This window comes from Ambystoma mexicanum, chromosome 9 (assembly GCF_040938575.1).
Source record: "Ambystoma mexicanum isolate Mex_15411 chromosome 9, UKY_AmexF1_1, whole genome shotgun sequence".
NCBI lineage: Eukaryota > Metazoa > Chordata > Amphibia > Caudata > Ambystomatidae > Ambystoma > Ambystoma mexicanum.
In genome coordinates, this window is record NC_090931.1 from 1,135,520,422 (window position 1) to 1,135,533,371 (window position 12,950).

The window sequence follows — 12,950 nt, forward strand, 5'->3', positions numbered from 1 at the left end:
CACTCCTACACGCTCTGAGTTGTTTGTCTCAGCTTTGCTTCATTTTGACTCCTCCCCTTTCATTTCGTATGAAACTGTATCTTCGGTGACATTAACTTTGAAGCTTCAGCTTCACGCTTGCCTTTGCTCTATCACGCCTGATTCTTCGCCTGCTTGTTTTTTTATAAAGCGCCAGAGTACGCGCATATCAACACTATGACTTACAGTCTCTGCGGTGCTGTCGACATTGACCAGCTGGCTCCTTGGCATTCGGCTCTCCCCAAGCGCAACGGCGCTTCCCTCTCCGACGTCCGTCAGGCGACAACAAACGATCGCCTTTCACAATACGATCTTCCTCGCCTCTGCAATATGACGCAATTTCTCCCAACTTCGTCAGGCGACAACGATCGCCTTCACCACACCTCTTCTAATTCCTTAACGAGGGCAACGGCGCGCTCAGTCAACAACAATGGCAGGTGACAACGATCACCTTATAATAATTATCAGTTCAACTTCTTCTGTTAGCACAACGGTGCAGACCACTCATCCGCTCACAGCTGTTCAAGGCTTTTCGACTGTACTTCAATAAGCCCAACTATAACGGTCGTTTTCTCCTTCCTCTCCTTCGTTTCCCTTCTCCTAGCAACAACAAAGCAGGCCAAGCTCATTAGAAGAGAATACCTACTACAGGGCTCTCTGTAAGTAGACACTAAAAAAGGGCTGTATTTCCACAGTACATGAGGCTTTCTATACGCTTCAATGTGACATGTTTGCAGATGTAATTACCCACTTCGTCACAGGGGGGCCGATGAATGGTACACAGATGAGCCCTGGACTAGTGATATTAGCCCGGGCTGGGTTAAATCGAAGCCTGTAGAATCCGCTCTAGAATGCAAGCTATTAGCTGCTGCCAAACACAAAAAGGCTTTGCTCCCCCGAGAAGCCCCTTTTGCAGTAGCCCAAGAGACAGACTCGAAAGTGGAATCTCCCCCCATCCCTCTAAGAACAGAAAGAAGAGGAATGATCACAAGACAAATGACCGGAAAATAACTGTGGAAACTCCAAACCCCCAACCCAGTTGGCCTCTAATCTTCAAGATGCAATTCTTTGGCCTCATATTTGAAACTCTTTGAGAATCTTCATGAGAACTATAGGGACCAAACGACGCTGATCGCAATGATGAACTCCAAATTAATCCAAACTAATACACAGAGTCCTTTATTGAATCAAAAAAGGACAAAAGAGGAAGAGAAAAAGAATTGGAAGGGATCATATTGAAATTCCTGATTGATTCCCTAGAAGATGCTAAGACCGATAAACATACATTTTTGGAAGGCGTTAAAGAAATTGTCACCGCTTATCAACATAACACAACACAGAGGGGCGATCAGGTCGCAGCAGAGGATGCAAGAGTGTACATCATGAGCCAAGATCGGACTCTCCAATAGGATGATGAGGAGCTGAGGCCAGTGAAAAGGGTACAACGTCCTTTCATCGCAGGATGTTTTTTCACAGGGGGTTTTACTGTGATTATTTTAACAAAAAAACTCATCTAATTTTTAGCGGGGGTTAGACAAATATATATATGGGGTGTTGCTGGTCAAGAATAGCAAATTAAAGGGGATAGGGGCATTGGAGGAAGGGGGAAACCCGCTAAAATAAAAAATAAAAAATTTGATGAGTTTTTTAATTCCCATATTTCTATTTCACACTTAATATTCGACCTGGATTCCGCCAATACGTGGGTTAGGTACACCATATCATATATCGCTCAGATCTTAGAGACCCATATCTTCTCCCCCGGCATTCGCGGGTTCTTCCACCATTGTGCCAGACAGTATCTCATCGCTACCAACATAATGTGAAACATGTGGCCCTGCTCTTTTCCAGGTTCCTCCTCCGCATTCACCCCAAAGAGAATAAGCCATGGGGAGAGGATCCTCTGTATCCCATCAACCCCTCTCATCCAGGACAGGACCTCCCTCCAATATGCCTGCACCCTGCGGCAGCACCACTACATGTGGATATATTCTCCCCTTTCCCGCGGCATTTCCAGCACCTCGGGTCGTAACCTTCCCTCATTCGGACTATCCCTACAGGGGAATAGGGCCACTTGTGCAACAGTTTCAGGGCTCGCCTGTATTGAAGTGATGCAGTGGAGCGGTGGGCGCGGCTGCAATTTGAGCCCACAATGTGTCCTCAATATCTCTGCCCAGGTCTTGGCTCCATTTGGTTGTCAAAGGGGGGGATGCCTCGGGATCGCTAAGAAAATTAGTTTATATAACCCCGCTATAAACCCGCGGGATCTCCTTTGTACAATCAAGAATTTCTCGAAACGCGTCAGTTCCCTCCTGAGATTCTCCCCCCACTTCTCCTCTGTCAGGGCTCCCTTTAATTGTAAGAAACGGAAGGGAGACAGTTTACTCAACCCCAGGGCCTCCTCCAGTCCCTTCACAGATATGAAAGCCTATCCTACCCATAATTGTCCCACCCTGCTGAGCCCAGCCTCGTACCAAGACTGGAACGCCGCTGGTTCCTCGATTGTGTCTCTAAGTGGGAATGCCCAGATACAGCTTCAGGGTGACGGCCAGGATATGAGCCACCCCTCCCTCTTTCCAAACAGACCACAGACCCTCCAGGACCGGATGGCGCAACACCCTGTTTGGGATGCGGGCTTGCGGGACCCATAGCCATTCATCCAATGTGACCGGGGCCAAAACCTAATTGTCCATTGCCACCCATTGCTTCCGAGTCCCCGGAGTAAAATGGTCCACCAAATCTGCAGTTGGGCCACCTTGCAGTATGTTGCCAGGTCCAGGAACCCCATTCCCCCTGCCTCCTTTGGCCGGGTTAACGTCCCATATGCAAACCTATGCTTCTTCCCTGCCCAGAGATACCGAAGCATAACTCGCTTCATCTCCGACAAGAAGGGGACCGGCACGGGTATCAGCAGAATTTGGAAATGAAATAAGAATTTGGGGAGAACCACCATCTTTATAAAGTTGAGCCATGCCATCGAAGACAGCCCCAACTCAGCGCACTTCTCCATGTCTCTTTTCACAGCTGACCAAAGGGGGAGGAAGTTTCCAGGGAAAAGATCCCCAGGGTGCCGCATCACCTGCACTTCTAGGTAACAAAACCCTTCTCTGCACCCTGAAGGGCAGTCCGGTCACATATTCCCTCTCACCCTCTGGCAGCACCCCCGCCATGAAGACCACTGATTTTCCAAAGTTCACCTTAAAGCCTGAGAGCTTCCCATACAGCTCCAAACTATCCAACAGATGTGGGACCGAACGGGATGGCATGGTGATGTAAAGCAGAGCATCATCTGCAAAGAGGCTTATCTTACAATGCACTCCGCCCACCATAACCCCTCTGATTTCACTGTTGCCTCTGACTGATGCTGCCCGCAGCTCCATTACTAACGCATAGATCAATGGAGAGAGAGGACACCCCTGACGTGTACCCTGACCCAGTGGGAAGTCCCCCGATTCATTCCCATTAACTATGACCCTAGCAGTGGGATCCGAGTACAGGGCCGACATCCAACCCATCCATCTCAAGCCTAAACCCACAGACCTAAGGACCTCTCCCTTAAAGGCCCAGCTCACCCAGTCAAACACCTTCTCAGTGTCCAGGGACAACAGGAGCGCCCCCTCCTTCCTTGCCACCCGTGAGCTTATGACGTGGAGAGTTTTCCGCATGCTGTTCGCCCCTTTCCTATTTAGGACGAACCCCACCTGGTCCGGGTGGATCAGTCGGGGGAGGCACATTTCCAGATGCGTCGCCATGACTCTAGAGAAGATCTTGGCGTCAACGTTTAGGAGGGAGATGGGCCTATAAGAGGCACATTCTGCTAGATCTTTCCCTAGTTTTGGTATGACAGCTATCAGGGCCTGAAGAAACATCAGAGGTATTGTGTCCCGCTCGCTTATTCATTTCAACAATTTAGCCAATGGGGCCACCAGCAATGTTTGATACTGCTTGTAAAAATCAGCTGTGAAGCCGTCCCCACCCGGGGCCTTCCCTACCTTCAACCTCTTGATGGCCTCCATCACCTCCTCCTCGGTTATCTCCCTCTCCAAAGCGTCTCTCCCCCCGCCCGTTAGCTTGGGGAGGGTTTTCTCTACTAGTTATTGTTGCATCTCCTCCACTGACCCCTCCACTGGTCTGGCGTACAACTCCTTATAGAAGTCTGTGAAGCACCCTGCTACATCCTTTCCCCACTTCCGAACCCGGCCCTCTGTTAGGCAGAATAACCTGCAGTACCCTTTGGGAACACTACAGGCAATTAGGACTACAAGTGTAAGGACAATTTCACCTTTGGTACAAGCCTGTACTACACAGTAAAGTGGTAGTGATAGCTGAGCAGCTAGACTTATTTCAAGAGTTTAAGTGAGCAGTAGAACATGTTACACAAAGGACCAACCAATACAGTGATTCAAGTAAACACTTACTCAAGGTTTCTTAGTAAAAGAATATATATTTATTTACTCAATCATTTATAAAACATTACACCAGCATAAGCAGCTCAATATCACACACTAATACACCACACAAATCCAACCGGTAAGTAACTCAACAAGTTTAGCTCAAATATGAAGTAGGAGCAAAATGGCACTTCAGATACTTAGAAAAGGGAGGAAAAGACAAGGTTATAAGAATAGACAGCCCAAATACATTCATAGGCAGGGCAACCAGCAATTCTTCTGAACAGGCCTGGGCCAAAGTCAATGGTTCAGAGTCTTTTGTACAGGATAGCACAGTTCTGGTATATAACGGTTAAGTATTTGCCACAGATTTTTAAAGAATTTGGCTAGGTGAAAAGTTTGACGAATGTTTAGGGAAGGACAGGCCTTTGTAGTTGAGGAAAGTTTAACACACTTTCTCGATGGCCGAAAAGATTTCCGGACAGCGTTTGAAAAGTACCTTTTTAAATGAAGAAAGCTGTAGCTGAGGCAGTTGTTTCTGGCAGTTCGAGCAGATCTCTCTGTTCCTGTGCTTCAGTCGTTGGGACAAGAAGGAGGACGTCGGTAGGTTCCTGCACTGCCCAGGGAAGAGGCCAAAAGCTGTAGCAAGACGTCGGTTTAAAGTGTGAGTGCCTTCAAGTCCCCCTGGTTTCCTTCCCTCTGGCTATCCGGTTTTCAACAGCACTCTGAAGAAAATTCGACCAGAATAGGATGGTGTCCAGGTGGCTTGCGAGTTGGTTGTTCCCCCCAAACTCAAGGGAAGAAGTTAACCTTGAAGGGCTTCTCTTTCGTCAGAGTTTCAGGCAATTCGGACCTGCAGCAGGGCTTTACCGGTCGTCCAGGAGTTGCAGCAGTCCTCTTCCTTCCTCTCCTCTTTGGTTCTTTCGTTCCAGTGGTCGACTCTGCTTTCCAAGTCCCAGAGACCTGCTTTTAAACAGTTTTGCCCCCATTCATTCAGCCTGGCTGTCACTTACCCAGCAGGGTGGCTGTCCTTGCCGGGCAGTCAGCCAGCCAATCACATCAGAGTGCATTCAGGTCTCCTAGGAGACTAATCACAGGGAGTTTCAGGCCCCTCCCTTACATCCTGTTCACCCCAGACACTCTGGCACTAGAGGAGGGCTTCAGCACAGAAGCCCAACAAAGGGGCCAAACCTGGTTTTGCGCGCAGAGTTACACACAAGAAGGACTTTTCCTAAAAGAAATGGCGTAAAAAGATGACCGGAGTCTGTTTTTACAGATAGGTCTTGGGCACCATATTGAAAGACATGGCTACCCCTGATTTTGAGCTAGCGCTGTTAGGGGTTGCAAAAAATCACGGTACTTTATCTAAACCACTGCCACCAGCCATTTAAAATAGGAAAAGGTAAAATTTTACTGTTACATGAGTGTTTTGACTCAGGGGAAGCTAAGCAACCCCCCCCCCCAGCACTCTATAGTAAGATAGGGTGTGCTGGGTCAGTAAATTTAAAGAGACTAGTAAAGTCAATTTAATTTTACCTGCCCTGAGAGACAGTAGTCATTCTCAGTCTAAAAAGACACCCATGTTCCACTGCACTGAAGGTGCTGTGTGACACACAGAAAAAGATGATGCCACTGGAGTTGTTTAAAAACTCCATAACCAAAGAAGACAAAAGTAAAACACATCCAAAATACATGGAAGAGTGGGAAAAAGGCTCCCACTCTTCCCAGGTAAAAAATCAAATCCCAGAAATGCAGCAAAGTTGCTGGGGGTCTCAAAAGGTAAGAGAAATTAGCACATTTGGAGAATTCTCCCTAACTCTTGTCCCCCCCCCCCAGACTAAGGAACAGGAGGATTTAATCCACTCCTGGATGAATCTCCTTACTCCAATTGGTCAAACATCCTGGAGAGACCATCAGCATTTTGGTGGCGACACCCTGACCTATGTGCAATGGTAAAATCAAACCATCAAACCCTTGCAGGCTGATTGACCATCTCAGTAGTTTTGGGTTTTCCCTTTTCATTTGCATCAAACATCTCAAGGGTTGGTGGTCAGTTTGAATCACAGAAGTTGATCCATACAAGTATGGTCTAAACTTCTTCAATAACCACACAATAGCAAAGTATTCACACTCAATGGTTGCCCACCTTGTTTCTGGTTCCTTTAGCTTCCTGCTGATGAAGCAAATGGGGTACTCCCTACCTTTATCATCCAGTTGACTAAGGACTGCACCTATACCTGTATTTGAAGCATCTTTCGGCACAATGAAGGTTTGGTTATAGTCAGGAGCTCTTAGGACTGGAGCTTGACAAAGGGCTTTCTTTGGGCCTTCAAATGCTTGAGTGCACTCCTCATTCCACCTGACCTTTCTATGGAATTTGGGAGAGGAGATCACATTCAAGGGAGAAGCTATGCTACCATAGTTCTCTATGAAGTTTCAATAGTAACCAGTGAGGCCTAGGAAGGCACTCACTTGGGTTTGAGTAGTAGGGGTGGCCCAGTTTTGTACAGCTTGTACTTTGCTAGGCAATGGCCTGATTTCACCTCCTCCTACCTCATGTCCAAGGGAGACCACTTTACTCTAACCAATTTGACATTTACTAGCCTTTACGGTCAGATGGGCCTGCTCAAGAGCCTGCAAAACATATTATAAGTGGTCAACATGTTCTTTCCAAGTAGGGCTGAACACTGCAATGTCATCCAAATATGCCATGCAGAAGTCCTCCATCCCATTCAGAACTTGATTAACTATCCTTTGGAATGCAGCAGGTGCATTCTTTAGTCCAAAAGGCATTACCTTAAACTGGTAGAGGCCTGCCGGGGTGGAAAATGCAGTTTTCCCCTTGGCATGGTCTGTCAGTGCTATTTGCCAATAGCCTGAAGTCAGATCAAATGTACTGAGGTACTTGGCTGAACCAAGTTTATCCACCAGCTCATCTGTCCTTGGGAAAGGGTGGGCATCAGTATTGGTGACTGCATTAAGAGCTCTATGTTCCACACAGAATCTCAACTCCTTGGATCCTGCCTTTTTGGTACTAGAACAACTGGACTAGACCATGGACTGGTAGAGGGGTCTATTAACCCGAGATCAATCATCTTGTTGACCTCCTCCTTTATGTAGGATCTTACATGATCTGACATCCTGTACCTCTGTTTTTGACAGGTAAACAGTCACCAATTTTGAATATCATGCTAGCCCCAAGGGGTCAAGCCTGGTGATAGTGAAAACAGGGAGGCAAACTGATTTAACAGAAACCTGCACTCCTTCTGCTGTTCAGGTGTCAAGTTAGAAGAGAGATTAACTCCTACTTTCTCATCTAAAGGCTGGCCTCTGAGTAGGTCAGGTAGAGGTTCACTCTCCTCCTCCTCTTGGGCTGAAGCTAGAAGCAAAGCTCCCACTTCTGGTCTTGAGACATAAGCCTTTAAACGGTTGGTGTGAAAGACTCTGGGAGCCTCCTTAGGACTGCCTAAGTCCACCAGATAGGTGACCGCTCCAAGTTTACCCACAACCTTGAAGGGTCCTATCCACTTGTCCTGTAAGGCCTCCTGCCTTGTACCTACCATAACTAAAACTTGCTGGTCTTGAGTAAACTCAACCATGTTGGCCTTCTGGCCATGCCAATGTTTGACCAGAGCCTGACCTGCTTTTAAGTTATCAGATGCTTTGCCACCATGTGTGACATTCACCTCCGGAGACCTATCACATAGTGCCATGAACCATTGGACACGCCCCTTTTGGACCTCCTGGTCCTTGACACATCGGGGCTTACACTGTGCTGTACTTCCAACATGGCCATTAAACACAGAACGCTGCCTACCAGCTTTCACCTCCGACGTAGCACGTTCTATAAAGAAGCCACGCCCCCGCGGCCCCACGCGTCTCAACGCTACTGATTGCTGTGGCTAGATGTGTGCTCCGTAGTTCGCCTTCGCTGATCTCTGTTGTTTCCTGGTTCCCGGAACCCCCGCTTCCTCCTACTATCCTCCTTCCTCCTTATCCTGTCTTGCTTCCCGGACTCCGTGTACCGGCCTCCGAGTACACCTCCTTCAAATCCCAGACTTCCTGGAGTTTCCAATTGACCCTGGACGTAGAAGCTGAACGAACGCTGGAACCCGAAGATGGCCGTACGGGGTTGTACAAAACCCGAACCGTACGGAAGAAGAGACCTCCCAAGAATTCCAGCAAGCAGCGAACTCAGGTGAGAAAGGGGGAAACCTATGACACATAGTCAGTGACTCCCACTGGCTTGGGGGAAGGAGCACTCTCCAACCCCTCCTTAATTAAGGCCAAAGGGCCTCTAACTGGATGGCCATATAGAAGTTCAAAGGGGCTAAATCCAACTCCCTCCTGAGGGACTTCTCTATATGCAAAGAGAAGGCATGGCAGTAGAAGGTCCCACTTTCTTCTAAGGGGTTTCTCTAAAGAACCTATCATGCTCTTCATTGTATGGTTGAACCTCTCTACCAATCCATTTGTCTGAGGATGGTAGGTAGTTGAGAACTTGTAACTTACTCCACTGTTTTTCCACATGGCCTGCATGTAGTGGGGCATGAATTTGGATCCACTGTCAGAGATTACTTCCTTAGGAAAACCTACTCTGGTAAAAATACCAAGGAGGGCCTTAACAACAGCCTCAGCTGTATCTGTCCTCATAGGTATAGCTTCAGGATACCTAGTAGCATGGTCTACTACAACCAGGATAAACCTGTTTCCTGAAGATGTGGGAGGGTCTAAAGGACCAACAATGTCGATTCCTATCCTCTCAAAAGGAACTCCCACCACTGGGAGAGGCACCAAGGGAGAGGCACCGAGGGTGCCACATTCTTGGCTCTACTCCTGCCAGAGGTTTGGCAAGTGTGACAGCTCCTACAGAATGTATCTACATCAGACCCCAACTTAGGCCAGTAGAAATATAAAGAGAGCCTTTCCTTGGTCTTCTTAGAACTTAAGTGGCCAGCCAAAGGTCTCTCATAAGCTAACTGTAGGAACTGGAGTCTTCTTTCAAGAGGCATTACAAGTCTTCTGTAGTCCCCTGGGATAGACTTAGTCGGTTCACTGTAGAAGAGGCCATCTTCCCAGTACAATCTATGCTTCCCTGGCTTTTGCCCATCCAGCTGGGAAGCTGCCTGTTGGTGAAACCTTCAAGAGTAGGACACTCTCTTTGACCTCTGCTGAAGTCTGCCCTACAGGGTCCACCTTCTGCCAATAAAGACTGCAGCTCAGGATGGTCTGCAGGATCCAGATCTCCAACAGGAGCAAGGTCCTCTACCAGCTCTGATTCGTCAGCAGCTGATTCAACCACACAAGGTTATTCCACACACTCAGCCTCAGCTGGTGTAGGAGTCACAGGTGTGACTTTGGACAGTCCTCTCGGGGATCTCCTTATGGTAGCACAGGAGTGCTGGCTGGTTTCTTCCTGGAGGTTTTAGGTTGCCCCTTTTCCTCTTTCTTCCTAGAAATTGCAGTCAGTAAGTCCTGTGGGCTGGGAGTTATAGTTTCCTCTATAATCTCCTCTGGAGACCCCCTTAAGGTACTCTCTCTGGCCTTCCTAGTCTGCTCCTGTTTTCTTTTGCTGGGAGACCTGGGGGTGCTTAATACAACTCCAAGTGTCTTTAAGTCATTCCCCAACAGGACTCTCCCTGGTACTTCACTCTGAACACTTACAGGTATTTTGATAGTCATATCACTGCACTGGATGAGAGTTGGTAACTGTGGAATCATTTGGACAGGGCCTCCAGCAAGCTTAGTTAAGATTTTGGGTGCCTTAGCAACATCCTCAACCTTGAAAATGATTCATCAGCTACATTTATGCTGGTCCCAGTGTCTTGAATGGCAGGGGTCGCCTGACCATTGACAAGAACACTGAGCCTCATTACAAGTATGGAGGTAGCCATGCTGCTTTTAGCGGCATGGCTACCCCCATACCAGGTACCGGGTCCAGGTTCCCTGAATGGGGAAATACCGGGCAATTCCGACTTTGGAGGGCCCAGTATTTCTCCATTCAAGGAACCCGACCCGATACATCCCCATCCCCATTCCCACTTTCACTTACTGGCTGAGACTTTCATGGGTTCCTCAGCCAGTAAGTGAAAGTTTCCACTTGACATTGGTACTTCATCCACTGGGGAGAATGCTAAGGAGACAGTGTGGATCCCTGAAGGTTTACCCTTACATCTGGGATCCCATTTCACATGGTCAGTTGACCCACAAGCATAACATTTACCAAATATTTTGATGAATGGGGGTTTGTTCTGACCTCCTTCTGGTTTGTCCCCAGAAGGTACACTAGCCTGATTCGGTTTTCCCTGTGGCTTACCCTTGTTATGTTTGTGGCCCTCTTTTGGATTGGAGGTGTTAGAATTCTCCTTGTTGTCTTTCTTGTGCTGCTTTTCCCCCTCCTTCTTCTGAGTTGCCCCAGAATCCTTGTGAGTAGCCCTGTTGGCAACCCGCAAGTCAGCAGCCTTTGCAAGTGTGGGGGATTCAGACCCACTCCTCAGACTTTGGTATTCCAACAACTTTTCAATCAATTCAACCTTTTTGCCTTTTACAGTGAGATACCTAGCTTTACACATATCTCTCAATTGATCAACAGTTAAAGTCACTAGGGTCTCCTTTCTGTAGTTTTCCATGTCAGTCATGATAAAACAATTGATTTACTGGTGTTGCTTAGCCTTGTGAAGATTATTTGAACAAAAGTAAGAGTAGCACTCTAAATGTAACAAGTATACTTTATCCTCACCGCTGTACAGCAGTGTTAGGCAGAATCACCTGCAGTACCCTTTGGGAACACTACAGGCAATTAGGACTACAAGTGTAAGCACAATTTCACCTTTGGTACAAGCCTGTACTACACAGTAAAGAGGTAGCGATGGCTGAGCAGCCAGACTTATCTCAAGAGTTTAAGTGAGCAGTAGACCAAGTTATACAAAGGACCAACCAATACAGTGATTCAAGTAAACACTTACTCAAAGTTCCTTAGTAAAAGAATATACATTTATTTACTCAATCATTTATAAAACATTACACCAGCATAAGCAGCTCAATATCACACACTAATACACCACACAAATCCAACCGGTAAGTAACTCAACAAGTTTAGCTCAAATATGAAGTAGGAGCAAAATGGCACTTCGGATACTTAGAAAAGGGAGGAAAAGACAAGGTTATGAGAATAGACAGCCCAAATACATTCATAGGCAGGGCAAAGGGTTTCAGTTAAATACAACCAGTAATTCTTCTCAACAGGCCTGGGCCAAAGTCAATGGTTCAGAGTCTTTTGTATAGGATAGAACAGTTCTAGTATATAACGGTTAAGTCTTTGCCACAGATTTTTAAAGAATTTGGCTAGGCAAAAAGTTTGACAAAGGTTTAGGGAAGGACAAGCCTTCGTAGTTGAGGAAAGTTACCACACTTTCTCGATGGCCGAAAAGATTTCTGGACCGGGTTTGCACAGTACCTTTATAAATGAAGAAAGCTGCAGCTGAGGCAGTTGTTCCTGGCAGTTCGAGCAGATCTCGCTGTTCCTGTGCTTCAGTCATGGGGACAAGAAGGAGGACGTCGGGAGGTTCCTGCACTGCCCAGGAAAGAGGCCAAAAGCTGTAGCAAGACATCAGTTTCAGGTGTGAGTGCCTTAAAGTGCCCCTGGTTTCCTTCCCTCTGGCTATCCAGTTTTCAACAGCACTCTGAAGGAAATTCGACCAGAATAGGACGGTGTCCAGGTGACTTGCGAGTTGGTTGTTCCCACCAAACTCAAGGGAAGAAGTTACCCTTGAAGGGCTTCTCTGTCGTTGGAGTTTCAGGCAATTCGGACCTGCAGCAGAGCTTCACCAGTCGTCCAGGAGTTGCAGCAGTCCTCTTCCTTCCTCTCCTCTTCGGTTCTTCTTTCATTCCAGTGGTCGACTCTGCTTTCCAAGTCCCAGAGACCTGCTTTTAAACAGTTTTCCCCCCATTTATTCAGCCTTGCTGTCACTCACCCAGCAGGGTGGCTGTCCTTGCCGGACAGCCATCCAGCCAATCACATCAGAGTGCATTCAGGTCTCCTAGAAGACTAAGCACAGGGAGTTTCGGCCACCTCCCTCATACTGTCCACCCAGGACAGTCTGGCACCAGAGGAGGGATTCAGCACAGAAGCCTGCCAAAGGGCACGAACAAAGGGACTGGTTTGGCATGCAGAGTTACACACAAGAAGGACTTTTCCTTAAAGAAATGGCAAAAAAAGATGACCGGAGTCTGTTTTTACAGATAGGTCTGGGGCACCATATTGAAAAACATGGCTACCCCTGATTTTGAGCTACCGTTGTTAGCGGTCACGAATAATCACGGTAGTTGATCTAAACCACTGCCACCAGCCATTTAAAATTGACTCAGGGGAAGATAAGCAACCCCTCCAGCAATCTATAGCAAGATAGGGTGTGCTGGGTAAATAAATTTAAAGAGACTAGTAAAGTCAATTTAGCTTCACATGCCCTGAGAGACAGTAGTCATTCTCAGGGAAGGTATTTAAACCTTGGGGAGTCTGAAAGGACACCTCTGTGCCACTGC